A 27,612-nucleotide genomic window follows, 5' to 3' on the forward strand; every position below is an offset into this window, starting at 1 on the left:
AGGATTTCTTGCTGCTGAAGTACACCCGAGTGTCTGTCCTGGACCAGGTTGCTTCAAGTAGTCCCACGGCGAGGTCAAAAAGATCACTGCTCTCAAAAGCATGTGGTTTTCTCCCTCATACGAACAGAAATCACTGTATCTGTGATAAAAACTGTGGGGGGGGAGTGAGGGAAGAAGTCACAAGAAAGATATTTTTGCTCTAGAAGTAAATTTCTGGTTTGTAGTAATATTCCACTATAAAATGCATGAAAATTTGGATTCTGAATTAACTTACTGTTCTTATATTTGACTTCCTCCTAGACCACTAAATTAACATTAATAATGTATACATGTGCTGGTGACTTTATGCCCAGAATGGCACTGTGGGCACTATTGTGAAGCTTTCGTCTATAGATGTCTGTACTTGTAGTACAGCAGTAACATCATTATGTCAAAAATGTCATACTGGGAACAAATAGTAGAATCTAGATCAGGAGAACTTTCATTTGTTTTGCTGCACTTGTGGACAGTGGAACTTTCTCCCAAAGTAGCAATAGTTCAGCAAACAGTCCACTTAATGACAAGTCAGAGGTCTAAATTCATATTTTCTCTGCGATGGACCAAAGATTTGAACCTGCTCCTCCTTAACCTACCACGTATCCCTGGAAAAAAGCTCCCTAAAGCAGGTCTGCTTCTGCATCATACTGACTTTAACTAAAGCTAGAAAGGAATACTGCACTGTCAAAACCTTCCTGGTTGGTTTACAGGAACCATTTCCCATCCCATTCTCTTTTTTTGGGGGCAGGATACCCCTTCAAGTTAACTCAGGGCTAGTATGTCTTATCTATAGTTATATCCAGTGTATACTCATAAATTAACTCCTTAGTAAGAGGTATTTCCTTTACCTGAAGACGTCACTTTGCCTATCACAGCTCAAGTGATTACTTCTGATTATATTTTCAGGAGTAACCTGAAAAAAAATTGTTACATTTTCCATCCAGGGTATGGCGTAGTTACTTGCCTTCGGTCTATTTTTTATAGGATCACAGAAGTACTTAGAGCAATTAGAGAGGTTATTTGATGTCTTTCTGTTACAGAGGCTGTCAAGTCTAGCCCTTTCCAGCAGAAAGAAAACATCCCCTAAATCCATAAAACATACAAAGATCTGTGTTCTGGTTGAGTTTTTTGAACTCTATTCCTGTGTGTGGTTTATAATCTCTCAACTCATATTAGTCACCTGGGCCTGAACAAACATTTTGCAGTGTTTTATCATCAAGTCCAAGACAAAACTATCAACAGGACTACTGCTTGTTCTGTACACATTCACATCACACTTGAGTTTTAGTATTGCAACAGTGGAATATCATGTTTGCTTGACAACAGGGATCCTACAAATTCATTTGGAGCATAGCAGCTCCACCTAAGTAGAACAGCATCACTTGATGTGGAACATTATTGCCAGTTATGTTAAAGGAACAGAGCAAATGCCCTGAGAATGAAAGTGCATGCTACCGCCTCTCATGAAACATTTATCAGTAAATGTGATACGTGCAGGGAGGCTGCTCAGATCCTGTTTGTCTTTTTGGACACACTTCTCAAAAACCAGCACAGTTCACAAAAGCACTTACTCAGGGTTTCCCAGGTGAGGAGTTTGGTTACATCCTCCCGCAGCAAAGCACAAGGCTGTGTCAGTGGTGTTCTCCTCACCCCAGATCCTTCCCCTGCACCACCCCGAGAGAGATGGACACTGCTGCTCATTTCAGAGAGAAGAACAGATCTGGGCACATGTCAGACCACCACTACATGGGAGGGCCGATTTTTTGCCACCTAATGAGAAGCTGCAGCATAGGACTGTAAGATCTTTAGTGAGAAAGATGCAATCTGTATTTAGAAGCAAAGAGATATCAACTGAACTGAAAGTTCTCCCCCACGTTCTAAATAGAAACTTCATCACTTTTCCCTTTTCAGAGCTTCCTGCTCACAGTTAAGTTTGCCACCACAAACAGGTAGCCCCTTTCCTCGTCCAACATCTCATTGTTGCCCTGAAGGTAGATAAAGTCTTGTCTGCCACTCTGCAAAGACTCAGTTTGGGAAAAGTAGTGCCAGTAACAGGACATAGGTTTGTTGAGAAGCAGCCTCATTAACCTAAAGAGATTTCCTGGGAGTTTTCCTTCTAACCAAATAGTCCTAGACATGTGCCAGGATGTAGACAAGGACTTGTAAGTTATTTCTTCTCTGTGTCCTTAAGTGGTCTGTTTAGCTGGTAAATGATACAGCACTCATTTCACAGCATGGGGATTTTTGTCTGCAGAATTAGCAAGGGTTTTCATGCACATTTCACCTGTAGCCTCAAAGGCTGGAAACTTGATAGTAATAAAATTAAACCAAAGCAATTTCTGCGGTGGGGACTCCTCAGCTCCAGGTCAGCCCTTGCCTGGGGCGTTTTTTGAGTTTGCTGCTCCAGAGCCTGTTTTCATTGGTGCTGCTGCTGGGCTCTCCTCCATCTTTGACTCCAGTCAAGAGCTGCTGCCCTGTTTGTCAGATTGCCCTCTGCCCAGCCCTCCAGGCCCCCGCCAAGAGCTCACACCCAGCACACTGAGTTACATCTGCTAGCTCAAACACTCTCCATACCTTTTAAGCATTGCGCAAGAGCGAAGCACCAACTCTTCCGTTTTCATCAGAATTATGACCCTCATCTTCACTGTCTGGAAGAGCTGAAGTGTCTTCAAACATTTCTTCCTACACGATCGCCCTTCAGTGAGGGGATAGAAATAATGTAGTAAAAGAGCCTAATCTATTTCTGGCTGTTACAGGTGAGTACCTTCCCTTCCCCAGAGCCTGCTTCTTCAGATCTGCCCTTTTCCAGGGGCGTGTTTAACCTGAATAAAATTAAGGGCTCCTCTTCTGCCATGAACAATATTTTCACTTAAAAAGATAAAGCAAAATACATGGCATCAGGGGAAGATTTAATCAAAGTGGGAAAAAATATAAATTACTTCCTATTTCAGAAAGCGATTCTTGGAAGCTGTCAAATCTAAATTGGTTTTATTTGGCTTTTGACCTTTCCTGCAACAAAGCAGCTGAATTCAGAGGCCAGTTCAGTATCATGTGTGGAAAAGTGGAAAAGTTAACACGTGTACCCTCCAAGGACTTTACAATCAACTCTTTGGATCTTCAGAGAAAGGAATAGGCACAAAATGCAGATTACACCACCAGTTAGAAAACCCAAACCAGATCAATGCCTTAGATCTGACAGACTTTTTTAAAGGCTATAGAGAGGACTAAGTGACATCAAGGATTTCAGTGGAGCGTATGGATTTTTTTGCTCCAGAGAACTAAGGGAAGCTGTGTACATTGGAGTACTGGCAAGACCTTTACACTCAGAGCTCCTCAAGCTATTGGGACTGTGCTTATGCCAAGCTCTAGATAATATCAATGCTCTGGAAAATTCATGGCACGTTATGGGAAGAGTTCCTGCACCTCATCCAAACAGCATTATGTTTGATGCCAAGCACTTCAGAGCATCTCAAACTGAGGCATGGTGAGGTAGGAGAAAGCACACACAGCCACATGCACACTGCTGTAATTCTGATGCTGCAAAATGTTCCATACTCAGAATAGTCTGTGATTTCAGCAATTCAGGACATTATCTCTTTTATGCAGAGTTATTTAAGTCTGTTTGGTTAATGAAAGAAGATGGTTACAAATCTAATTATTTCAATTAAAACCTTTGGCTAAGTCCCTTAGAAGCAGGTCTCTGACCTCTTTCTAACCATGAAATGGTAAATTTCAACACATTTTTATATATATATAGATACATGTACACATATAAATTTATGTATCTGTGGCCTAAGTACTCAAATTCCTAATCTCCTTATATTTGCATAGAAATAAAGTATCTTAGAATATTGCAGGTTCCGTAGATTTGTCTAAATTCTGGTACACTTCTTACAAAAGAAAAGGAAATACAGGAAAGAATCCTCATTTCACTGAACTAACTATAGATGCAGAGCCAGAACCTCTAAGCATAAATCAGTATAAATCTATTGAAGATAGTGCTAATGGAAATAGTGATTTATACCAGCTGAAATACCACCCCATATCATTTAGAATTGTTTGTAAAGACTTTCTGTGTCAAACACTGTCTACATTTATTTGCTGAAGCAGTCCTGCTAACTTTAATTGAATCAATTCCTTAAATTGAGCAGAGTTTACCCTGTCTTCTTCTTGTATAACTTACATACAATGATACTGTTCTGCAAATACACCAAATAACAAAATAAACACTGATCAATATGAACAGAAACATGTATTTGCTTAATTCTGGAGCCAGGCAGTTTGCAGTTTACATTACCTGCACTTTGTAGTTGATATGATATCACTTTTGGATACACAAGCTTTTGCTAATATGTGAGAGAGTACTTTGGGTGATTTAGGAAAGAGAATATTTAAAAATGCAAAAATCCACAACTTCATTTCTACATGTTTTCTTCTGAAATGATTCATACTTCCTTTTCTGAAGCTGTTTAGTTTATGCACATTTCTTTAGCAACATTAAATTTCTACAGCTACATTTTTTCTGAAGCTTTACCTTCTTACTTCAGAAAAAGGCTCATTAGCCACACAGAGAAACTTGTTACTCAGAGCTTCTTTCCCAACAGCATCCACAGTTACAGGGCAATAGCTTAAATAATCTTTTAAACCCACACCACTCCTGTCTCTCAGCTCCTTTCGAATTTGAGTTGTGGTGTGCATTTTTATTCTTAGGATGTTTACCTTGAATTGTATGCCTGAACCCTAGGAGGGACACCTATCAACACGTCCTACTTTTCTTTAGACTTTGATAGTCCATAAGAAGTTAGAATTTAGTTGTCAGCTCCAAGCAGCCTACACCAGAACCTGCACATTTGCCCTGGGCACAGGTTAGATGTAGCTTTCACACCACGCTTGTGCTGAGCAAAACTCAAGGACCTTCCAACCCCACTCCTCCCACACGAACATCTGGAGTTTTTCATGTATTTGGCAGTTATCCTCTAAACAGGAAAACCCCTTTGGATCAGGTTTGTCGCATGCAGTTTGGATGGTCAGCAGGAATTCACTCAGGATCACACGATCCATTGCAATTTTAAGTGAGTAGTGTAGGAATAGGTGGATATTTTTAATAAGAAAATACACTTACATCTAGAGAGTCACAAAAGGTGGCTTCAGCTACTTAGAAAATCAGGATATGTCTCAAAAGTTACAGCAAATTTATGAACCCAAATTGGCACCTTAATACTATTATTATTTGTTCAACAAAACAATAAACCAGACTGACTGAAACTCACATGAATGAAACTAATAGAAGACAGACAAGCCAGAAACAGACATATTTGTACACACATTGGGATTTACTTTCAAAGTCAATTTTTAAAAGGGTCCCCAAAGGACTTTTTTTCAGTGCATCACTGTTAGCCTCAATCTCTTTTCCTACCTATTAGAACTGGAGTGAAGAACAACTGAAATACCCTCTTCAATCACTCTGTTATCTCTTTTGGGGAGCATCCACGTGTCTACAGCATGATAGTTCCAACCATGACCCTCAATAGCAATATATTCTATTTGGTAAGTTCTTATTTCTGGTCTTTATTGGCAGTCCTTTGGAGACTGAGTTTCTCAAGAAGCTGTTATGGTGGCACAAAAGCTGGGATGACAGCACTTTATTCTCTTAAAGAGAAAATACTTTATAAAAATTATAGAGCAAACTTTCTTCTCGCTGTTTCAGGATTGCATCCCTTTAACTCCATTGGCATTCTCAAAATTATTCTCTTGATATATCTTAGCAAAACCCAAGGCTTTCCACTTACATCACTGGGTGATTAAATATTAAAATAGACTGATACCCAGCATTAGGAAGGTGGTCTATCCTCAAAGTTGTAGCTGACCTTTTTGGTGACCAGAGAAAGGTAATGTCATTGCTTTCATCACTTTCTGATCCTGCTTTTTTCTGTCAGCACTTACTGTAAGGTTTGTGTGATAAGGGGTGTCTCTTACCCTACATTTATACAGTGCCAGGCGCGCTGATGTTTCTGTTTACTAGACATAAAAAAAAATTGCAAGACCATTTAAAAACCAGAAGAGATACAAAGCTGACCTTTTCATTGCTTCATCCAGCTTGTGTACAGCGCCCTGGACTACACTGTTGTGCTTTGTCTGTGTACATTATTCTTACAATAAAATACCCCAATTTCACACACACGAGAACCGTGGGTTCAGAAATAGCACATCGATCAGGCCCTGTTGTAAATATAATATGACACGGAGTGCAGATCAATATTCTGCTGCGCCTGCTACTACAATGCAGAGTGTGAGCAAATCATTATTTTTTGCTCTTAATAACTATGGGAGCTTAATTTCATAATTTTAAAGGTGAAGAGAAGCATTTGAAAAACAATCTCATTAGTGGCCACTGTGTGAGCCCCTGCCAGTGTGGGGATGTAGCAGGCAATAGCCATGCACAGGCACTAAGCAAGCCCTTTTTCTGTTCATGGGCCCAAGGCATGGCAACTGTTCTGCTCCCCCTGTGCAGCCACTCTCTGCAAAGGCAGAAGTGCCTTTTCGGTAGTTTTCCAGAGCTCCAGAATGTTTGGGGAAGGCTGAGGAGAGGTTTGCACTTGTCACCAGGGTGCATTTTGCCCTTTGAGGCAGGCTGGGTGCAGTCCCTGCCCTGATGTGTTGCATTCAATACACAGAGCCTAGAGGAATTTCTTCTCTATGGAGCTGCAGACAAGATGACACAGGGATGGCTTAGAGTGCAGAGTAACCCAAACTTGCTCCAAAATTTCTCTGAACATCTCCTCCTCTTTTCATCTTCTCCTTCCAAAATTGAGAAAACCCAATTAGACTGACAGGCACTTAGTGAACTGTACTTTGTCTATCAAGGGCAACAAATCCAAGAACTGAATAAAACAGCACTTTATGAAACAGAGAAAACAAAAATAGCAAACCAGAAAGATAACCAAGATGAAAAAAAAGTAAAATCAACAACTTCAGTAACACTTTTGAAACCTTTCCTAAAGAACAACTGCTAGGACAAGTTTATTCTCTCCCATGCTGTTACCACCCTTGAAGTCTGAGATTGTCAAGGCTCAAGTCTCCTGGTCATCCTTCTGACCACTGAGGCCTTATCCAGACTGCATCCAAACCCAACTGCACAAGCTGTAAGTAGTTCACTCAAAAATTCATGAGCACAGAAAGGATCATCTGTAAATGTCCTCTTAGATGTAGAAGCCACTGATTTTATTTAGTTCAAACTGGCCTCAGGTGATTGTCTTTTCTGTTTTCCTAAACATTAATTTCTGATGTTTGAACTTCATTTCCAATGTTCTAACTTCAGTAATTGCTGCTTTAATCTTTTGCAACTTCACATGTTCTTGGTAATAGAGAATAATAAATGTAAATGTAACATTTAGGCCATCAGTAATTTATCCTGGGAGAGCAGTTCAAAGGGAGCATCAGCTTGAAACTCTTGGTTCATTTGTGAAGTTTGAGGCAGGAGACTGAGCTGTCATTTGACTTCAAGGAGCCTTTGCATGGGACTAATTATAAGACAAAGCCACTGGACTTGTACTGATTAGTTATTTATATTTTTGATGAAGTTATCTGCAGTTATTTTTTGATCTCTAATTAGAGGTGACCTCTAAAGCAGGGGTTTACTTCATTTTCCGGAAGAGCAGCTCAGGAATCATTCAATCACTCACTTAAAATAAATACCACGGTGATCTCAACATTCCCTAGAGTTGATTCTTAGTTAACAAGAGAAGAAAAACATCTGATTAAGTTCCCAGAGCTGGCTCTCTGAGTGGCTGAGGGCTTTTTTTAAATATGTCACACAGATGGAAAATGTTTTCTGGTAGTATCTACAGCGAGTCACGACACTCTCTTTTAGATCCTTCATAATTTGTGAGACAGAATTAACAGCTGTTTTTAAAGTAAAATATAACCCCTGGGAAATGGGAGGAGAGGATGAATCCTGACGCTTCACTTTCTGACATTCTCAGACCAGGAAAGGAAAGGTTTCATTTTTGTCATTTAAATGCTAATATAATTTCATGACCACCTGTCACTCCATAAAATGTTTTCCATTGCCTTAATCACATTCTGCTCTCCTCAGCAGAAAATTAGCTGATGCTAAAATACCAAAAGATTATTAGGGAAGTTTTATTTTTATGGGTAGATCATTTGGTATATAAGAATGATCTACTTGGGGCAATGTCCTAATCAAATGCTGATGTATGCAGCAGTCACTTTCAGATACTGGGGCGAACAAACTGATGTGTTCAATAGCCTCAAGGTGCACTGGGGGAGTTTTAGATTAGATATTAGGAAAAAATTTCTTCACAGGAAGGATTTTCAATCACTGGAGCAGACTGCCCATGGAAGTGGTGGAATCCCCATCTTTGGAAGCGCTCAAAGAATGTGAGGATCTGGCCCATGGGTATGGACATGATTTAGTGAACATGGTGGTGGAGCTGGGTTAACTGTTGGACTTCATAGCCTTGGAAGGCTTTTCCAACCTTAATGATTCCATGGTCTGCACCAGAAGTGTCTCTACAGCTCTCCATCCCTAACTTCTGGTACTTTGAGTGGTGAATGCCACATCCAGGGGATAGAAAAATATTCCTTCAGTTGCAATGGATGAGACGACTCTGACTCCCTCTTATAGAAGCTTCCCCAGAAGTGAAGCAGCTTTCCTGTATTTTAGGGAAACAACAGACACAAGCTGCTTTCTCAATGTGTTTCTTCTCATAAATAAAATGTATTTTCAGCTGTTTTGACTAGACACTGTTTTTAAGTAATTAAGTAGAAAAAAAATCAAGGTGCCTGGCAATATCTTAAAAAAAAATAGGAAATAGCAAAGACACTAAAACATATCTAGAAGGAAGCAAGGGATAAAAACCTGGAAGCAGCAGTCCAGCAGATATTGAAGAGATCTGCTTTTGGAAGACAGGAGAAAGGTTTTGTCTGAGAAATGCTGATGAGTACTTTCAGACATGGAGGTTCACCAATTAGAGCAAAACTACCATGCTATGCCTTATTACTTTCCTGATTTCTTCCCACCTGAGTACCTTACTCAAAGAAATACTTGCTACCAAATCTTTGTTTATGGCCACTGTTAATAAAATCCCCCATCAACACACTTTTTTTGGAATTGCAGAATGTTCTGGATATTAGTTCCTACTCTTCTTACGTGAGGATATAGCATGGGAAAGGACTTTAACCTTCATCATCTTAGGAGATGACATATAGTTCTTAGCATGGTAGGAAAATTATAAAATATTTTCTTTATTTTTAGCAGAAATAATGATGAATTCCAATTTAGTATTATAACCAGAAATTTAGTCATATTCTTCCAGTGATCTCGCTAGCTGGACCGGTCAAATATAATTAAATGGATTAAGTAAATGCTGTTAAATTTATTTTAACATTGGGATTAGCCATATAATGATAACATGGTCCACTTTAGTTTGTTAAAATGTTACTTTCCTAATGTATACTAAAAACAATGTTTTATTTAACCTCATGCCTTAGCATCATCTAAGATGATGCTCTTTCCTGGAACAGAAGAACTCAAAGACTGAAAATCTAGTGCTCAGATTCTCATCCTCCTCATACATTCTTCCTACAAATCTTAGCTAAGAATGAGTCTTCAGTCTTCCAGAGAGGTTTTTCTGCAGACCCAAGTGGCATTAAACAATCTCTATCAACCACTGACAGCAGACTTCCCCAAATTCCTCCTAACTCTATTACTGCCCTTAATGGAACAGCACGGCTCGAGCAGTTACAGCTGCAGCCAGCACAGGCACTGCTCTAGTCTGGCCTTTGATCTGTAACAATTTGATGATCTGGCCTTATTACCAATTCAACAAATTTTATCTCCTTTTAATCTCAAACCTACTCCATTACAGTCGAGTCAGTTATTAATTTCTCATATAAACTTAAAATAAAAAAGAAGGCCTTCAGAGGGACTGAGTTTTTTTATTTTTTCTAAATTCCTACTCCAGTGCTTAAAGAGCAAATTGTTCCCAGATATTTCTGAACAGCCCTACCATTTTAACAGCAACTGGTTATTAGGAGTACATTTAAAAACAGCTTGTAATCTTTCTTTAGATAGTTTCTTTATGTTTCAGGGGAACCATGCACCCAAAGTGCAAACAATAAGGTAATTTTCCAGGCTTCTTTGGACTTTCATTATTACTGATTTGTCTCCATCACTGTTACAATGAATCTGAATTTTCCAGTGGAAACTACCCTTTCAGAGCATAGCTTACTATTTCTAATAAAAAGCCCTGATTATTCAAGATAGATGGGGTTTTTGTGTTTTGGTGGAGGTTTTTTAGCATGTTCCAAGTTTTACATTATAACGTTACTACAAAAAGCTAATGGCTCAAATTTTTCAATCAAATTGGACTATGTTCTTGAACAAGGCTACATGATTCTTGCAATAGGAGCCACACTGATTTTGGAGTGAATAATTTTTTTTGAAGCCAATCTGACAGCATTTTGACAGTCCCTTTGACACACTGCAGTTTCTCATTCTAAGACCTCAAAATAAAACCCAAGACACCATGGAGCGATGCAGAATCTTGCACTTACAGTTTCAGCAAATGTTGCAGACAGTTTCATCAGTGTCTTTCACACCAGTGGGAAACGAGCAAAGCCTCATCCATTGGTAAAGAAAGTTAGGTTTAGTGGGTAGAAGGGAACTTTTGGATCCTTTGGCAAAGATTCTGTAAATACGAGATGAAGATGGTATGATGCTGTAGTTGCGTGACAACAAATTTTCCCAACTGATAACAGAGTGTTTTTCACAATGTGTAACTTCTCAATATCAGGATGATCGTTCCACTTCATTATTTACATTTGCTGCAGCACTTCCAATCCTTGGGAATAAGGTGGTAGCAACAGAACACACACATGAATCACTCAGGTGTCACAGTGGTAGATATTAAAAAAGTCAAGGCTTGCCACAGCACTGGAATAGTTATGTCCTATTTTTAAAATGCTGGTGCCACTCTTCTCCCATACGTGACTGCTGAAGTGTAACCTTCAGCAATTCTGGACTATAATTGTAATTGTAAATTTAAAAAAATTGTTCAGTATACTTTGAACAGATACTTATTATGCAGACCACACACACATCTATATGTGATGGTGTTGCACATAAAGTACTCATCAGACACTGGGAGTGTCTGATGGCTGCAATATGAAAAGTCACTCTGTTGTACATTATATGCAAACAAAATCAACATAACCTATTTTATAATAAGCTGAAACCACTTTTCCTTCCCTAAAAAAAAAGCTACAGGACACTGTCCAGCCCTTAAACCTTGGAGCTATTGCTTGATTGCACCAAGGCCGCTGCTGTCTCTCTTTTCAGAGGTATCAGGGAGAAAAAACATGTCACTCCTGAACTGAGCATCTGACTGGAGACAAGCTGTAGCCTAATTTTTCTCCCATCCAAATGGCAATCTGAGGACAGCACAGTTTTAGTATTTGCATACTAAACAGATGTTGGTATTAGTTATTTGGTGAATCCTGAGGGACATCAGCAGCATACAAAGAAATCAACATACTTGCACTGTCAGAAACAACTCTGAAAGAAAAGACAGTAAACACAGATTAAATTAATCTGAGAGGTCCATCCTGGGTAGGCAAATACAACTGACAATTTGAATGGGAATCCCTAATTGACCACTAACAAACAATTCATTTTTGCATATAGCTTTTTTAAAGACCATCATATACACCAGTGTCGGCACTGTTATTTACAAAAGCAGTGCTAGGCCAAGAGACTGGGACACAACCACCTGGATGATTAAGGAAGAGGAACCAGGGTTCAAAGTGAGGTAGTTTCTGTCACAGCTTGGGCTTCGATCTCCTGAGCTACATTTCCCAAGCTCAATCTTTTGCTGAACCTGTGCTGGGAGGTCAGGCAGACTTCTAGTTGAGGCTGTGAGAAATTTTTCCTGGGTTGGCAATTAAAATCACATTAATTAAAACCAAGCTCAAATTTTGAATGATAATGACACTATAGAGAAAGAAGAAAGAAATAGGTATTTGTTTCACATAATCTGCAATGAGGGTTTGCATTTTGCTTCCTCACTGAAGATCCTGGTATCTTAATTGGTTTGACTGATCATAAGAGAAGTAGCCAAGTTTGGAAATTGTGAGCAAAGCCTACTCTGAAATGTGGAAAACCCCCCAAACAGCTGAAACAGTTCCAAATCAAAAGTCCAACTAGCACAGGCAATTCTGACAGTATCCAAAAAGTGGATACCAAGGGCAGAAGGAAAAGCACACACCACCACCTTTCCTCCAGCATCCACACTTTTCATGTTCAGGGGCTTTTTTAGCCAGGTATATTTTCTGTGTATTGAGCAATTCTCAACAGGTTTATTTTCTGTGAACTGTCTTGAAACCATGCAAACTCCTGGCACTTTCAATATCCTTTTGTGGCTTCCTAAACTCAGGCGCTTTTAAAAGGAAGAATTGTCTTCATCTAGTCTAAGCAAAGATCCTCCCAGGATCACTGCGGGGCTCCATTTTTTTTATTGGAAGTAGGAATGGTATCCTGCTTCTTCAAATGACTCTATAAACTTCCTTTGCTTCCTCAGCTGTTTCTTTTCCAGACTAAAATTTATCCAACCAGTCCTTCTTTAGAAGGCAGCCACATGTCCCCAGTACAAGTGACTCATACTTTTGATGTACAAAGAAAGATCAGAGGACAGTCTGCCTGTTCTAAATTCCTCAGAAAAACTAGTCTGGATCATTATGTCCTAAGATGCTTGTCTGCTGTGAGGCACTCACTTAACAACCTTTTCTTTTACATGACTCAAAGCACACAGTCCTAACACCTGGGCCATTTCACCCTACTGAAACCGCAAAGGGACTGTAGTGGTTTGGCCCAAAATACTCATTACTGTTCATCTTCTGTGAAATAAGAATTAGGAGAAACACAAAGCAGGTACCACTCTTGAAAGAACATCACTTCCGGGACTATGCTTGCTAACCCATGACAGGGGCTCACATTAGCTCTGGTAGAAATGATTTACAAACTGTCCCTGTTTGCTGTATTACCACGCTGTGACAAACATTTTTTCTATCACACTGCAGAGTGTATTTTTATGTTCCAGAGAGCTGAACGTTTCTGCACCAGGACCTTCAACCAGTGGAGCACCAGCCACAGCACATTCACAGAAGTTTGACTGCTGCCCTCTGTGCTCCTCCAGGGTTATCATGGCAGTGGAACCCCCTGCTCTTGCTTTTGCCTCTGTCCACAAGAGACTCAGGCAGTGGAACTGAGCCCAAACCCACTGCTGGGGCCTGTGTGGAGAGGGAAGTCACTACACTGGACCCACAGGTGTTCACTCAAAAGTTCTGCTAGAACATACACGAGTCCTGTGTTTGCCTGCTGCCCTCCGCAGTGACATGAACCGATAATGGGGCCTTTGGAACAAAGCTATGTATTGACTATGGATATTCCAGGTGATACCATTTTCTTGATGTTTCCAAATTCTTGTACTGAACTCATAAAGGCCATACTGCATCTGCAGCAAGCAGCTCTATATTTAAAATACAGCTTCTGGTGGAAAATACCTTGGATTCATTAGAGTGTCTGTATGGGAAGCCACTAATGCATCGCTTTCCTCACACACAGAATTCTACAATTCCAGCTGTTAATTAAATCACTATATTCTCAATTTAAGCTATCTTAGCATAACTGACTCATACTTTTAGTGTGCAAAGAAAGATCAGAGGACAGATTGCCTACTCTAAATTCCTTTGAAAAACTAATTCAAATCATCATATCCTAGTCTGCTTCTCTCCTGTGAGGCACTCGCTTAACAATCTATTCTTTTACATAAGTCAAAGAGCAATTTAATTTTAAAATCACAGACCTTGAAATTTTACAACTAGCCCAATTATCATTTTAAAACCTGATGATTTAAACATTAAAGTATACCCAATTAGAAATGTCACATGTGCCTAATTTATATAAATGCTACTTAAATTACAATGAAATGGATTAGTTTTCAAGATAATTATATGTAAAATATAACTTAATAATTTCAAACACTGAAGTTTATCCCTATAACTCTCCCTATTTGTCCTCCTTTCCTGATCTGGAGTACAAATTGGTCATATTTCACCAATGACAGGATTGAAGTGCACTGTTAATGGAAATTAAACCCAAAATTTCTGAAACACAGAAATGGGAAGATGCTATGAAGCATATCTGTCCTGAAGGACAGACACTGCTCATCACCGTAGTCAGTAACATTGTCAATATTGTCATTTAACACAGAAACAGCAGGCAAAGAGACTCCATTTCCAAGGCACACAGAGAGGGCACACTCACGGAAATCTATGAACATTTTTTTTTTTGCTTGACAGTAAAAGAAGCTGCATGATTTTTGCTTTGCCCAGTAATATGACTCAACTGACTACATTGATAGCTTCAGTTTATAGGTATTGAATGCTAAAGCATAATTTTGCTGCCTTTAGAATAACATTTATTACAGACAGCATTGAAAAACATTTAATATTTTCATGAACAAAAGTGTTAAGATGCCTTTACAATTACTGTGCAATAACATAGCATTTATTCTGCTCTGGGTGATGAATTTATTCTTTCATGTAATGAGCTGTCATGATTTTCTTTATTACTTTTTTTTACTGAGCAGGAGGTTACAATGCAGTAGGTGTCTAGGTTAGCTTGTCCCCAGAGCAGTACTTGATATGCAAAATACAACTTATTAGTTTTCAATTTGCCACTAGCTTAGTTAGGAGATGCAGTTAAAATTCCTCAGCAGCAGGTAACACTTCTGCATTATAAAATGGTGTTGCAGGTGATGTGTGAAGAAAAAACACGATGCAAAGTTAGCCTCACCAGGTTTCACCCAACCTGCAGTTTATATAACTTGTGAAAGGCAGTAGGAAGAGGAATGCAATTTACCTGCAACTCAAACACAAACTGAAAAGGCCAGGATAGTTCATTGTGAGCACATTTAACCTGTTCCAAGGGGTGTAGTGGCAGCTAGTTAAGAGATGAATTTATGGTATATTGGTCCTTGGACAGTAATTAAGAGGGAGAAGGTGAAGATGGCTGCTGAGACAGTGGTTGAGGTGACAACATGAAGATTCAGAAGTGAAGGCAAGTCCATTACAGCCTGAATTTATTACAGAAGTATTAATGTTCTGCATCAAATAAAATTCCTGGGAATGAAAATCAGAGGTTCAAAGATGTAATTTGAGAAATCGGAGAAAAAACAGATTAAGGCAGAGGAAGGGATTGTCCAATGGCTGAACAAGTTTGCAGTACTGCAGAACAAGAAGAGAAAATGAAGTTTAACATTTAAACACTCAGAAAGATTTCTTCTATAAGATATGGGTCCATCAATTAGAAGTTATGGAACAAAGATATGGAGTTCTGCTTAGCAGATTATACACAAACACAATGACCCTCAAAACTCATGCAGATTCACTCCTGAAATTACTCAGGATGTTTCTGATGGACATAAAGGAGTATTCATGTTACCATACTGGATAGAAATATTCTCTGTCATCCTAGAATAGGTCAGTTCAAACTGGGGAAAAACCAGAAGAGTTTCCCTGGCAAAGAGAGAATGATGAGGCTATTTCAAAAGAACAGACTAAAAGAGCTTGCCTTGTTTAGCCAACCAGAAACCTGAGAAGGCTACTGTTGGTCTCTCAGGATAAATGAAAATGCTAAAACCAAGGGAGCAAGAGGAGTTACTGCATCTTGAAATGTAATGGTAGTTGGAAAACAAATTGTTAAAACAGACCACTAAGAATCTTCGAATAGAAATTAGTGATAAAGGACCACCCCCATAGTTTTGAAAGAGGATATGCCAGAAAAGTTACAGTGGCTGGGGTTTTGATACAGGAGGTCCTTTCTGGATTTAGTTTTTGCAACTCATCTTTAAAGGGATAGATACAGCTCAGCTGAATTCCTGAGAAATTTCTTGGAAAAAAAAGCATGATTTGATTTTCTCTGGTGCTAACAGTTCAGTAACCTTCATGAGATAAAACTTTTCCATAATTATGTGGTTTTCTACCCTCAAAACTAGCAAAATACCACTAAAACCACACCCAAACCATCTTTGGTGTAATCAAGCTCGATAACCCATAACCTCTGTCAACAGGGAGACAGATTTCCAGGCAAATCCAGCCATTCTGTTTGGTTTTGCAGAGCAAAATGCTGATTTACCCCATCCCCAGCTGCTACCAGAAGCAACTTGATGATATTAGTGTCCTACCTGTCACAGAATCACAGAATATTCCCAGCTGGAAGGGATCCACAAGGATCCTTGAGTCCAACTCTTAAGTGAATGGCCCATACAGGGATCAAACCCACAACCCTGACATTAATAACACCATGTTCTGACCAAATAAGCTGATGTCACTGGCAGTTGTCTTGAGGTCAGTGACTATTCCTAGCACACAAAATATTTCCAGAGTCCTTGAGATTATGCCCTATGCACCTGCTGGCCATAGAAATATCCTGACCTGTGGGGATAACTCCATGTGCAGGTATACAGCATGCCTCTTTTTTAAATGATGACACAGTAAGACAATGATGGTACAATGAAATGATGCCAAATACTCCATAAAGTCAATAGGCTTGAAAGTGGAAAAAATATGACTGGAGTGAATGACTCTAAGGCACAGTAAATACATTCCTTTTATTAGTTGTTTACAGTCGTGGCAATAACATGGGTATGCTATAATGGTATGTGTTTATTTGCTGCATGAAAGATGTATTGCCACAAGCTATTTGCAGCTGACAGCCCCAGCAAAACAACATTTGTAATGCAAAATCAGCATATAAGGGGCTCATCCTCATTAAGTATGCAACAAGGCATGACAACTCAATAAAATACAGGGATGCTCTCAGCAAATGTCAGATCTGTCTGCCTCTTGACTGATTATGATCTCTGCTCTTACATGCTTGTGGCACCTGTACTGGGTCATTTTTTTTGACGGTTTCATACTCTGACTCATGTTTTGCAGGTGATTTGGCTCAGAGGGTTAAACCCAAGAAGAGGAGAAGGGACATGCTAAGGACTACTGGCTGACCTCGTTTTACTTCTTTGCCATGCTGTGCAAAAGAGACCTTCGCTCTGAAGTACTTCATGCATCAGTGACACACACAAACTAAACAATTAACTGATCAACATAGATCTTTCCTCTAATACAACAATGTGCTACTTACTAGGTGCTTTTTAACCTACTCAATAATCTCTAGGCTGAGGTGAAGAGTGAATTATTTGCACAAAGTGACTCAGTAAGTCAGTGCTGGAACCAGATGGAGAATAAGACAATCGTCATTAGTAAGTCACAATTACAATCACTACACACCAAAAAGCTAATAGGAACATTTTACAGTTTGTGCAATGAAGATGGTTAACCTAAATTGTAAGCTTGCTATGGTGGAAATTCTTGGACAGTCCCACCCTAAAAGGAGGATTCATATATTTGGGAGTACCTGGGACAAAAGTTTTCAAAAAAACCACTAATTCAGAATTGTCAGGTTTTGCTTAGACTCTTGATTTCAGGTCATTCTTCTCTTCAGCCAAGTGATCAGTCACTGTGATTTATAATAATCCATAGGTGTTTGCAATAGCACTTCTGTTGCAGGTCTTGCTCTCCATCTATCATAACACTGAGTATCACAACCAATGCATCTTGGGAAACAGAGTCTGGAAAGAGAGCAGGTGACACAGATACAGCCTTGGTCCTGAGGGATTCCCAGGACAGCTACTCTTTGGTTTTAAGATAAAGCAGAGATGACCTTTGACCTGACCAGACACTTCTTATTACTATTTTTCTGAGAGAAATGTCAGTTAAAACTAATTTCTGACAGAGTAAATTGGCTTTTTCATTTTGTATATGCCATTTTCATTGAACTCTCCTGCCTCACCTAAGCTGTGCCTGTAGCTCATCATTACTCATAACTTCAGCTATTCAACCTTTCTTTTGCTTCCTAAGGACCTAGACACCCAACACTGGAAGTTGTGACTTTGCTGTAAATGACTGACACCTGAAATTTGGGGAACTATTGTCACATATTTCTACACATGGAAAATTTGGCAGAGGACAACAGACACTTGGCAATCTTTCCTCTAATCTATTCATTTAGGACTAAAGCAGTGTGCTTAGCCTTGGAGCCATCAAATTGGTGATGGTCATTCCTTCATGCTTAGAGTCCCTAAATAACTCCAGGTAGCAAAAAGCTCCAATAAAATGGATCTCCTCACAAGGATAAATGGTCCCAAGCAATTTTCAGACATACGTGTAAGACCTGCAGTGTTCAACTCCTTAGATCAAAAAAGAAAAAAAATACTAAAGAATGAATTCGATGATATGGTAGAGCTCTCTTGATCCCAGGGTCTTTATTCACTGGATAAGAATAACAAAACCAATTTATTGGCAAAAATCCTACTTCACAGTAGTAGCGGAAGGGGCTTGGAGGAATAGCAGAAATATCTTGTTAGAAACTATTAGAGCAGATATATTCTCCAGGTGATCCTGGAGACTGTCCAAAAGAAGAGCTCCAACAACAAATACCAGATTCTAGAAATCGGATGCACAGCCTTCATCGCATAAAACAGCCACTGTGAACTTGCAGTGATAAAACATGGAATTAGTTTTAAATACTACTTCACAATTTTTGGTCCCTGAGTAGCTGATGGAATCATCTTTGAAAGAATCACTTTATACAAGTCATTTAGAATGCAAGCTTTTGCTGGAAAAAACACAAGATTTCCAAAGGTGACCAAGGTCTTTTAATTTTACTTACACACACTTGTGAGATTGAAGGTAGCAGTCTCATGCCTTGCTGTTAATTATTTTGATTATGTATCATATACTTTAAAGCATTTTCTGATTGACTTTTCTTTCTAAGGAGATGTAGTTCATAGAACACAGTTTTTTATCTCACTGCAATTTCCTTTTAATTATTAACACTGGGAACTCCATGTAATATCCTGGCATTTATTATTTTTCTTTTTGGTATGGGAAATTAAATTGTATATGAGATCACATAAAAGCAAATGTGAATTTTAGAAATAAGTGTGCTACAATGACTACACAGAAAGTTGCATCTGGTTAATTAGGTAGCTGGGAGTATCTTACTGATTTAGAGGTGCACTAAAAAGTGCTCCTGTACACGTGCCTCTTAAGGGCACAGCCTAATTATCAGTGGCAATACAAAGTGGAGGAGAAGGGAGGGAAAAGGTTGTTTCCCTTTGATTCAGCACCTTCTATAACTTTGCAGGTTTTTTCCTTAAAAGCCAAGACAAGGCTTCCTTCTTACCTTACCAAAGATACAACATTTCTAAGAGCTCACAAAGGACGTTAAATACCAAAATTCTCTAGAAAATTAGGTCAGTAATCAATCTGTGTTATTCTAGTCAAGCAAGGAACAGAGCATGAAGGATGGAACATGAGTTACACCCCTTTTTTTTAATGAAATCCTTTAATATTTTTCATTTTTATTGTCATATCTTTCAATTAGAGTGGTATCTTTCCATGAGGAATTAGAAGTATTAGCAATTTGGCTTGTGGTCTTATTTCTTACCCTCTTTCTTCTGCTTTTCATATTAACTGATATACTGATGAGTATTACACTTATAAAATTATATGACATGGATCCTACCATTCCATTCCTTCAGCGGAACAGAACCTGAGCCAGCCTTCTCACAGCCAAAAGTAAGAAGAAATGGCTTTCATGTTTAATTCATTAAACTAGTGTGACAAGCACCTATTTAACCAACTATGTTAGCTGGCTGCAGTGGAGAAGCCTTTAAAATAGATAAGCTGGATGAGTTATATTTTTAATAGGCTGGTGCACGGCTAAAATGATCTGTAATATAGAATTTGGAAAATTCTATACTCCACTGCATCAGCACTAATTTGAAAGACTCTCCTAGCTAACACTCCAGATTTGTGTCTCTGAATATGTGTGAATGCTGATACATTGAAATGAGTTCAGGTTAGGTTCATTTTTGCATAAGGGCTCATAGCAGGGCTTCATCACAGGGAGAGGAGACCCACGAGCAGCCCCACACCAGGGCTGCTCTCAAACAGCCATTAACTACAGCTCCATGTAAAAAGGACTGACAAGGATCATAAATTGGGACCAAAAGTATTTCAGTCACACTACCTGGCTTTTAAACTTGCAGTTAAGCAAATGCCAGTGGGATGGCATTTCCATGTAAGAGAGCCTTATCCAGGCTCTCCTAACCCTGAGGGGTCAAAATGCACTGCTGTTCCCAACTCTTCCATCGGTTAGGACATGGCTTCACTCTGCCAGCTGAATAAGAGATCAGGGTTTGAAAGGCTCTTGTTGTTTGCCGTACCAAACCACTCATTTTTGGCTGTATGGAACAGCTGAGATAATCTGCAATAATTTGACTGTTTTTCAGCTTCACTGCAAACACGAGGTGTGAAATGACCCATGAAAAAAACCTAAGCAACAAAAGTCCACCCACGCACAAAAAATCTCAAACCTTCAAACAACACTTTGGTTTTTTTTAACTTTAACCTGCCACTTCACCAGCTGTTAAATTGTGACGTACACATCCCACTGCCCAGCAGTCTCAGGAGTTTTAACCTGAACCAGAAAGATGCCTGTCCTTTTCACAAAAGACAATAAGGAAGAAATTTTACTAAGAGAAACTGACTAAAAACCCATTTTCTGCCTTGTCTCCTACTTTCCTGGCAGCTAATTACTTGCACAGTCAATAGTCCTCCCAGCTACATTGGCTCCCTGTTTACAGAGTCATTAACTGAGGAGAAGACAGCGCAGTGAGCAAACACCCATTCTGCAACACCACATTTATGGGGGAGTAGTAAAGGATCAGCAACATTCACAGGGATACCCGCACACCCCCTGTGTTCCAGAGCAGACTGCTGGGGCTACAAAGGGAACACATGGAGCTTGGGTCACCAGACTTTAGCTTTGAACTTGATCCTGCATGAATAAATTTGAAGTTCTGCTCTCAGTACTTGCATTCTTCGGGGGAATCTCAAACTAAAACATTTGAAATCTGCAGAGGAACTCAAGCCAGAATGACATAGATGCATTAGGTATTAAAATATCAATGTACTAATGTCTGCATTTTTTAAAGTTATGGATTAAGTGATTTGATACAGTGGATAAAATAATCGATACATTTCCCAAAAATCTAGGAAGTTTCTGCATCAAAAAATATATCTGGAGCACTGAATTCTACTCATACTTGAGAAAGATGCTGAGATAACAAAACCTCAAGATATTTTTTCATGACTTCACAGTGAGTACTGATGCTCCCAGATGTGCCAGGAATAAGCACCAGCCCAAGACACTCAAAGTTCATTGTTTTATCTTGAGCTGTGCAAAAAGACAACTTCTGGTACAGAAAATATAGGCAACTGGAAAGATAAAGTGTAAATCTATTTTTTCTTTTCTGCATGGCCTGTGGAATACTAGCCATTGGAGAAGTTCTGCTGCTCATTTTAAGTCACTGCAATCAGACACCCCTTACTTTGAGCTTCAGAAACTGTTATGGCCACACACCTGCTGTGATTGCTTGCTCGAGGGTTCTCTATCCAAGCAGGAACCACAAATAGTGCACAAATCCCCATTATTCTGTGCGTCTCCATGTCAGCAAGAGCGAAGCAGGAGATGACACCAGGTTACTCAGGAGAAATAGCTTCTGTAACGATCAGCAGTATTGCAGGGGGTGTCTAGGGATGCTTGAAAGGGAGAAAAAAAGGAAAAGAAAACTGCAGTATAGAGGCCATCATCCCACATGGGTCAAAGGAAACAATACTGAACTGATTGAAATCTTCCTACACAGTGACACAGTCTCATGGGACACATAGAAACATAAGAGGAGTCTGATGGAAAAAACCCAGCAGAACAGAAAGGGGTGGAGATGAGGAAAACCTAAACTCCACAGGGAGCTGCTCAGGGGAATGAAAGAGAAAACCAAAACCTCAGGCTGTTGCACATTTTTGGAGATAAAGAAAAAAACAGTGATGTGCAGAGGGTTCAGTGAGATGCAGAAACAGAGCCAAGAAAGCAGAGAAATACAGGTGGAAAAGATGTAGCACAGGTTTGTGTGAGAAATGAGGGGGAAAAAAACAAATAAAGAAAAGAAGGCAAAAAAATCCCAGAGGATTAAGGAGGCATTATTAAAACAATAAGGTGGCAGGAAGGGGTAAATAAAGAAAAGCTCTACTGATCATCCAGAAAAACAACAGAAGAGAGGCAGCCAGCAAAAACAATCTGTGCTGGGAAGAAGCAGGGTGACTCTACAGTTTGCTGTGTCAGACTTTGTACTTTTTGCTTGAACTGTTTCCACCTTACATAATTTCTCAACTTCTTCTGTTTTAGCAGACTCTGGAACCACTTGAAAATAAGCTTTTAAAGTAAATATATGCTTATAATTCAGCTTTAGAAACTCACTTTTTAAAGTACCGTAAATTATTTCCACAGAATATTTCAGTATTTTGCCAAATGAAATGCTGTTTCTAAAGCAATCAATATGAAGAATTTAAAAGAGTCATTCCAGACACTTGGCTGCACCGTCTGAAGCATTGCCTGTGGCTCCAGTGCTGGAGGAGAAAGGACATTTCTGTGGCTGCCAGCCCTGGTGCTACAGTAAATTATGCTAGCTCACATGTGACTCCAGGGCCAGGCTTTGCTGAAAGAAATTAATGATAAACAGCAGTTTTCAATTCTCACCTTAGTCTGTAAGAAAGAACACGTGTATGGCCAGTAAGCCAGGAAAGAAGGAAGTGAGAACACAGACGTGATGCCACTGGTTTGATACCCATTGCAAAAAGTTCAAAATGAAGAAATCATAAAGAACCTCACAGATTGAGAATTCATATTGCAAGATACCAAATGAAGAGAAGAAGCAGAGAGGGAGAAGATAAAAGCTGCAGGAGAAGAATTACCCCTTTACAACAGCCCGCAGGTTCCACTGGCCCATCCCATTGGGTAGAGGACTGTGGCCACGATGGATTCATTAGATGATGACACCAAAAGTATGACCATATTTAATGCCCAGATGGACAACCTGTCTGACTCAGGCCACAACTCTGTGCTGTAGATGAATAATTGCGTGTTCAAAAGTTTTGTGTGCATATGACCTTGCTTTGAAATGTCCAAGCCTGGTAGAAGATTCCCAAACAGAGAGAGACAAAGATTTGAGGGCTAACTCGTAGGAGCTGTGCACCAATCTGTGCTTTACTCAAATTTGTTGATTATTTTAACAAGAATATTTTGAGGCTTTTTTCTTTTGTGTTAGGATAGGTGAAAAGCTGTTTTTTTAAAAATTCAATTGAATATTGTTTAAAAGATCCCTTTATAGCTGACAATAAAAAATAAACTTGGCCAAGAGTTATTGTGTCTGAAATTTTAAGGAATAAAGGCTTATTTCTCTTTTAAACTTATTCCTTATGTTTAGCTGGAAGTCTTCAGCACACAGAGTAAATTTTTAAATGAATAGTCCTTGAATTGAAGATCATTGCTGTATTCCCATATGCACTCTTCCTTACATACCAGTGCAATTTAATTCTCCTTCCTTTCAGCACCTATTCTATATCCAACCTATGCCTGTCATGGCCTAGAAATCTAAAGACATTTTAATTCCCAGATGGACCCAGTAGGGCAACAGATTTTGTTGCCTCCTGTTCTCCTGTGTGATCACATAAATGGTAGTTGGAGCCCAAGAAACATAAGTGCCAACTGCACACTCGACTGTGGAATTCCAAGAGGCACTTACATGTTTGGTAAATGGCTCAAGTTTGAAGAAAAAAGCTAGAATAGAATTCCCTCCCTGGAGATTTTTGCCTTATGCTTTTATAAGGATAGGCAGAAAATGTTTCAGCACTATTTTGTAGGTATAAAATATAATAAAACCATTTTGCTTTTCATTTAAATATTTGCATGTATAAATTATACCTGATTTCTGAGAAGATTCTTGAGTTTTCATCAGGAAGGTTAAGCTGCAGCATTAACAACGTAAAACATAATTGAGCTGGATGTGCCATCATAATTCATGAGCAAATAAAGTTATGAGGCTGCAAGTAAGGAACTTTTAAAATCTCTTGCCAGTCCTTTGCTTACTAAGCAGATAACTGGGATGCCTCAGAAAGAGTAAAGAGCAGAAAAGAGCAATGTGTACTGTGTTGGATCTTCAAAAAGACAGTTTGAGATCTACAGATGGCACAAACTTAAACAAATATCAGAATTGAAGGAGATTTTAAAAAGTTCTAAGTAGCCAAAGAGTTGAAGTGCATTGTGACAGATTTTTTTTGGTCCCACAACTCCTACAAAAACATGTTTATAAATACCAGGTGGAAGGCCAATAGTCTGCCAGCATTACACTTACCCTTCTTGTGCAATATGGTTCTCAGGTACTCTGAAAGCTTTTTGAGCCATTGTCCTTTTTAAATTTTTTTTTTCCCTTTTACTTTTCTATTTTTATAATCCACCTTCAGAGCAGATCACAAAAGATTTTGGTTCTATGTGTTTACAGCCTCCTTGTAAAAAAGTATTGAACTTAATCCCAAAACCTGGGTAGCCCAAACAATGGCACTGAAGAACAGTTTGAGGGAGATAACCTCACCCAACACAAAGAGCTATTACAGTGCTGGGATTTTCTCATCCAGGACCTTTTTAAAAAGTGGAGGTACAACATGGCAAAGACTGAGACTCTGCCCATAGAATAGTTTTGGGAGGAGAAGTTGGTTTATCTTTTAAATGAAAACATGGCCACAAGTGTGTAACTTCATTGTGCTCACTGTTGTTAGAGAAGAAATAGAACTGTTGAGCAGAAGTGGATTACCTCATGTCTGACAACAGTGACATCAACAGGGGAGATTGGCTTTAGCAAACTAGAGGAAATATGTACCTATTGCCTTAATAAGAATTTTTTGTTATTGGTTAATCTGTCAGTTACACTACAGAGCCCTCAAAATGAGTGACTCAAACTCATGATTCCCATTAATTGAGATCTTGAACTGCAGCTCGTAGAGCTGGGGGAGAAACGGCAAATTAGAAGGAAAGGCCAATAGAGAACTCCAAGAAATATCCATGGACACAGCAAGTCACTGAAACAAGTTCAAGCAAGAATTTTATATTTATATATATAGGCAAAAGGAAAATTGAGCTTCTGAAATGAAAGATGAGGAAAAAAGATACCAGTTTATTTTAATGTTACAAGTTAGTGGCACTGACTTTACTTTGAGTAATCTCTATTTTAAAAGCTAAGTGAGGAAGACCAATTCAGTTATCAGAAGAAGACTAAGTTATCAGTTACAAAAATTTATAGAATGTTACACTCCTAAAAATAATACATCTCTTGGAAGTTATCTGCTTCATATGAAAATCCAAAACCAAGAAGATTTAATAGATTTGATCATGCTGAGGCAAACATGTTGTTTTAAATAATTTGTGGAATTTCTCCTCCAAGGCCAGATGGTAAAGGGGATCACAGACTCGTAACTGAAAAAGATCCCCAGACAGCTTAAACTTATAGAAAGCTATTAAATGTGAAAAAGAATGAAACTGGAGCAGATTGACAGTTTTGAAAACTAAACAACAGAATGTAACATTAGTCTGGGTTAGGAGGGAAAAAAAATTATGGAGAAATCTGCAAAATGAAACCAGACTGAACTTGAGGCAAGACCAATAGAAGCAGATGAAGACCTAAGCAGTGTCCTGTCTCTGGAAACTTCCTGTAGCTCAAGCAGCAACTCAGTTTTGCAAAAACCTACAGGAGAAGTAGAACTTTTTGTAGAGAAAAGGATGTATGCTGGCTCGGCAAAGGAAAAAGGACTTTTTTCCATCGGCTCTGAAGCCTGCTGTGATATTTCTGCTCCCTGTTCTTAACAGTTTCCAAACCTTCCAATTCACTGCAGATGTGCTCCTTTCTCTCCTACTCCAACTCCTAGTCTGGAAAAGCCTCTCCTGGCTGAGCTTTTCCTTTGCTGAAAGCAACTGAGCACTCCCTCCAGAAGGTCTGCACGACCCAGTGCGACAGCCAGAACCAGGCAAACAGTTGGCTTCCTCCTTGGCTGTGCAGTCACATATTTTAAGAAACAGAACAGACTGTAGCACACAGCAGATAGTGAGCAAGTAGAACATGTGCACCATCCATGAAAATAACAAAAAGGGTAAGAGCCAGGTCCCCAAGGAGTTAACATAACTTGTAAAAATAATTATATTTTCTGATATGTGTACGGAGTCAGAACTGAGAATGAGGATTATGACTGGAGTGTGATACTGCGCTTTAAAACATTCCTGAAGAAACTTCAGCTTGAAGAGCCCCAAAATAATGCAGGTTTGTTTCTATGTACTAGAAAATGAGGTGAATTTTGGTTCTAAATTACCAGCTCCAATTTCTATTGCAACTTTATTCGAGAATAGAGTTACTGAACATTTAATTTCAGATATAAAACCCTCTCTTTGCAAGATACAACACTCCAGTTGAGAAACTGTCAGACAACATTGTAATTTGACTGTTAAGAACGCAAATTATTAGCAAGACAACATGATTTTTGAAGGTTGTCTTAAGTTCAGGACATCCACAGTGCCTTGGCCTATGGAAAATAGCGGTCAAAATTAGTTGAAAACACTTAAAACTTGGATGATCAATGATGAATCTCTACACAACTTGGTTATAAATGAGACCATCACCCTCAGAACCAGAACTGTCAAGTGTGAAAAGTTGTTTGATAGCAAGTTTAGAATTTTGAACTCAGTAATTGGGTGTTTTGCTCAACTATAAACTCACTGAGGCAAACATAGCAGTCTTGAAATATCTATAAATGCCTTACAAAAGTCAAAACACACATCTCAGTACACCAGCCTTACAGCCCTGTGACGATTTATCTCCAATTGCAGAGAAAGGGGTGAAACAGCTATGTTACCACAGCTGTTCTATTGACATGATTACTAATCAAAGACATGCCTGTAAAAATTTAGGAGACACCTTTTTTCTACTTTTGAGAAATAACAACCTGAGAAATATTCTGAACTTCCAAGATCCAAAACAAAATAGATGGCTGAAAAGCAAGTACATTGGAAAATACCAAGGGAATGGAGCAATGCAGGAGGAACTTGAAAAGCCTGACAGCTTTTGATACATGTATGTATTGTCAAGGGGCTGTTTTTTTTTTTCCTCCCATGAGGAAGAGAGAATTACTGGCCTTTTAGGAAGACTGCAACATCCTTTGCACAGTCTAGTTCAAACCAGTTGTTACAGAGTAGTGTTATTGTAAAGGGAGACAGAAGTCCCCTTTCTCACATATTTTCCTTTAAGGGTTTGTTATCCTCTTTGTTATGTGAAAGACTGAGTTAAGGGCTCAGATCTCTCACTAATAGCCCCACATTTACATTACACTGTGATGAATAGAGAAGGCACTACACCACCCAGCCAGAGAAATAAAAATACCGTTGTGCAGGACAGCACCAATAAAACCGGATTTTCCCGAAGGCAGAATGGAAGTTGACTTTTTATTCCTTTGTATGCAAGGAGTAATAGAAATATTTATATTTTTATATAAATA

The 27,612-nt window shown here is 39.0% G+C and overlaps 1 protein-coding gene across 15 annotated transcripts in view; it reads right to left on the reverse strand.

Annotated features, from left to right (window-relative positions):
• TMEFF2 (transmembrane protein with EGF like and two follistatin like domains 2) overlaps positions 1-27,612 on the reverse strand; it is a 610,527-nt gene that overhangs the window by 223,543 nt on the left and 359,372 nt on the right. For 8 of the 15 annotated variants that reach the window (XM_069022017.1, XM_069022018.1, XM_069022012.1 and 5 more), the window contains 2 exons: positions 10,615-10,748; positions 2,611-2,731 (listed from right to left, as the gene is read on the reverse strand). The exons of 2 other annotated variants lie outside the window; for them this stretch is intronic. The gene's annotated coding sequence lies outside the window, so the exon portion shown is untranslated. Of the gene's footprint in view, positions 1-2,610; positions 2,732-10,614; positions 10,749-21,604; positions 21,784-27,612 lie in introns of all 15 variants that reach the window. 5 more of the 15 variants (XM_069022020.1, XM_069022026.1, XM_069022013.1 and 2 more) reach the window with 5 other exon arrangements.

The sequence above is a fragment of the Aphelocoma coerulescens genome, chromosome 7, assembly GCF_041296385.1.
Source record: "Aphelocoma coerulescens isolate FSJ_1873_10779 chromosome 7, UR_Acoe_1.0, whole genome shotgun sequence".
Taxonomy (NCBI): Eukaryota; Metazoa; Chordata; class Aves; order Passeriformes; family Corvidae; genus Aphelocoma; species Aphelocoma coerulescens.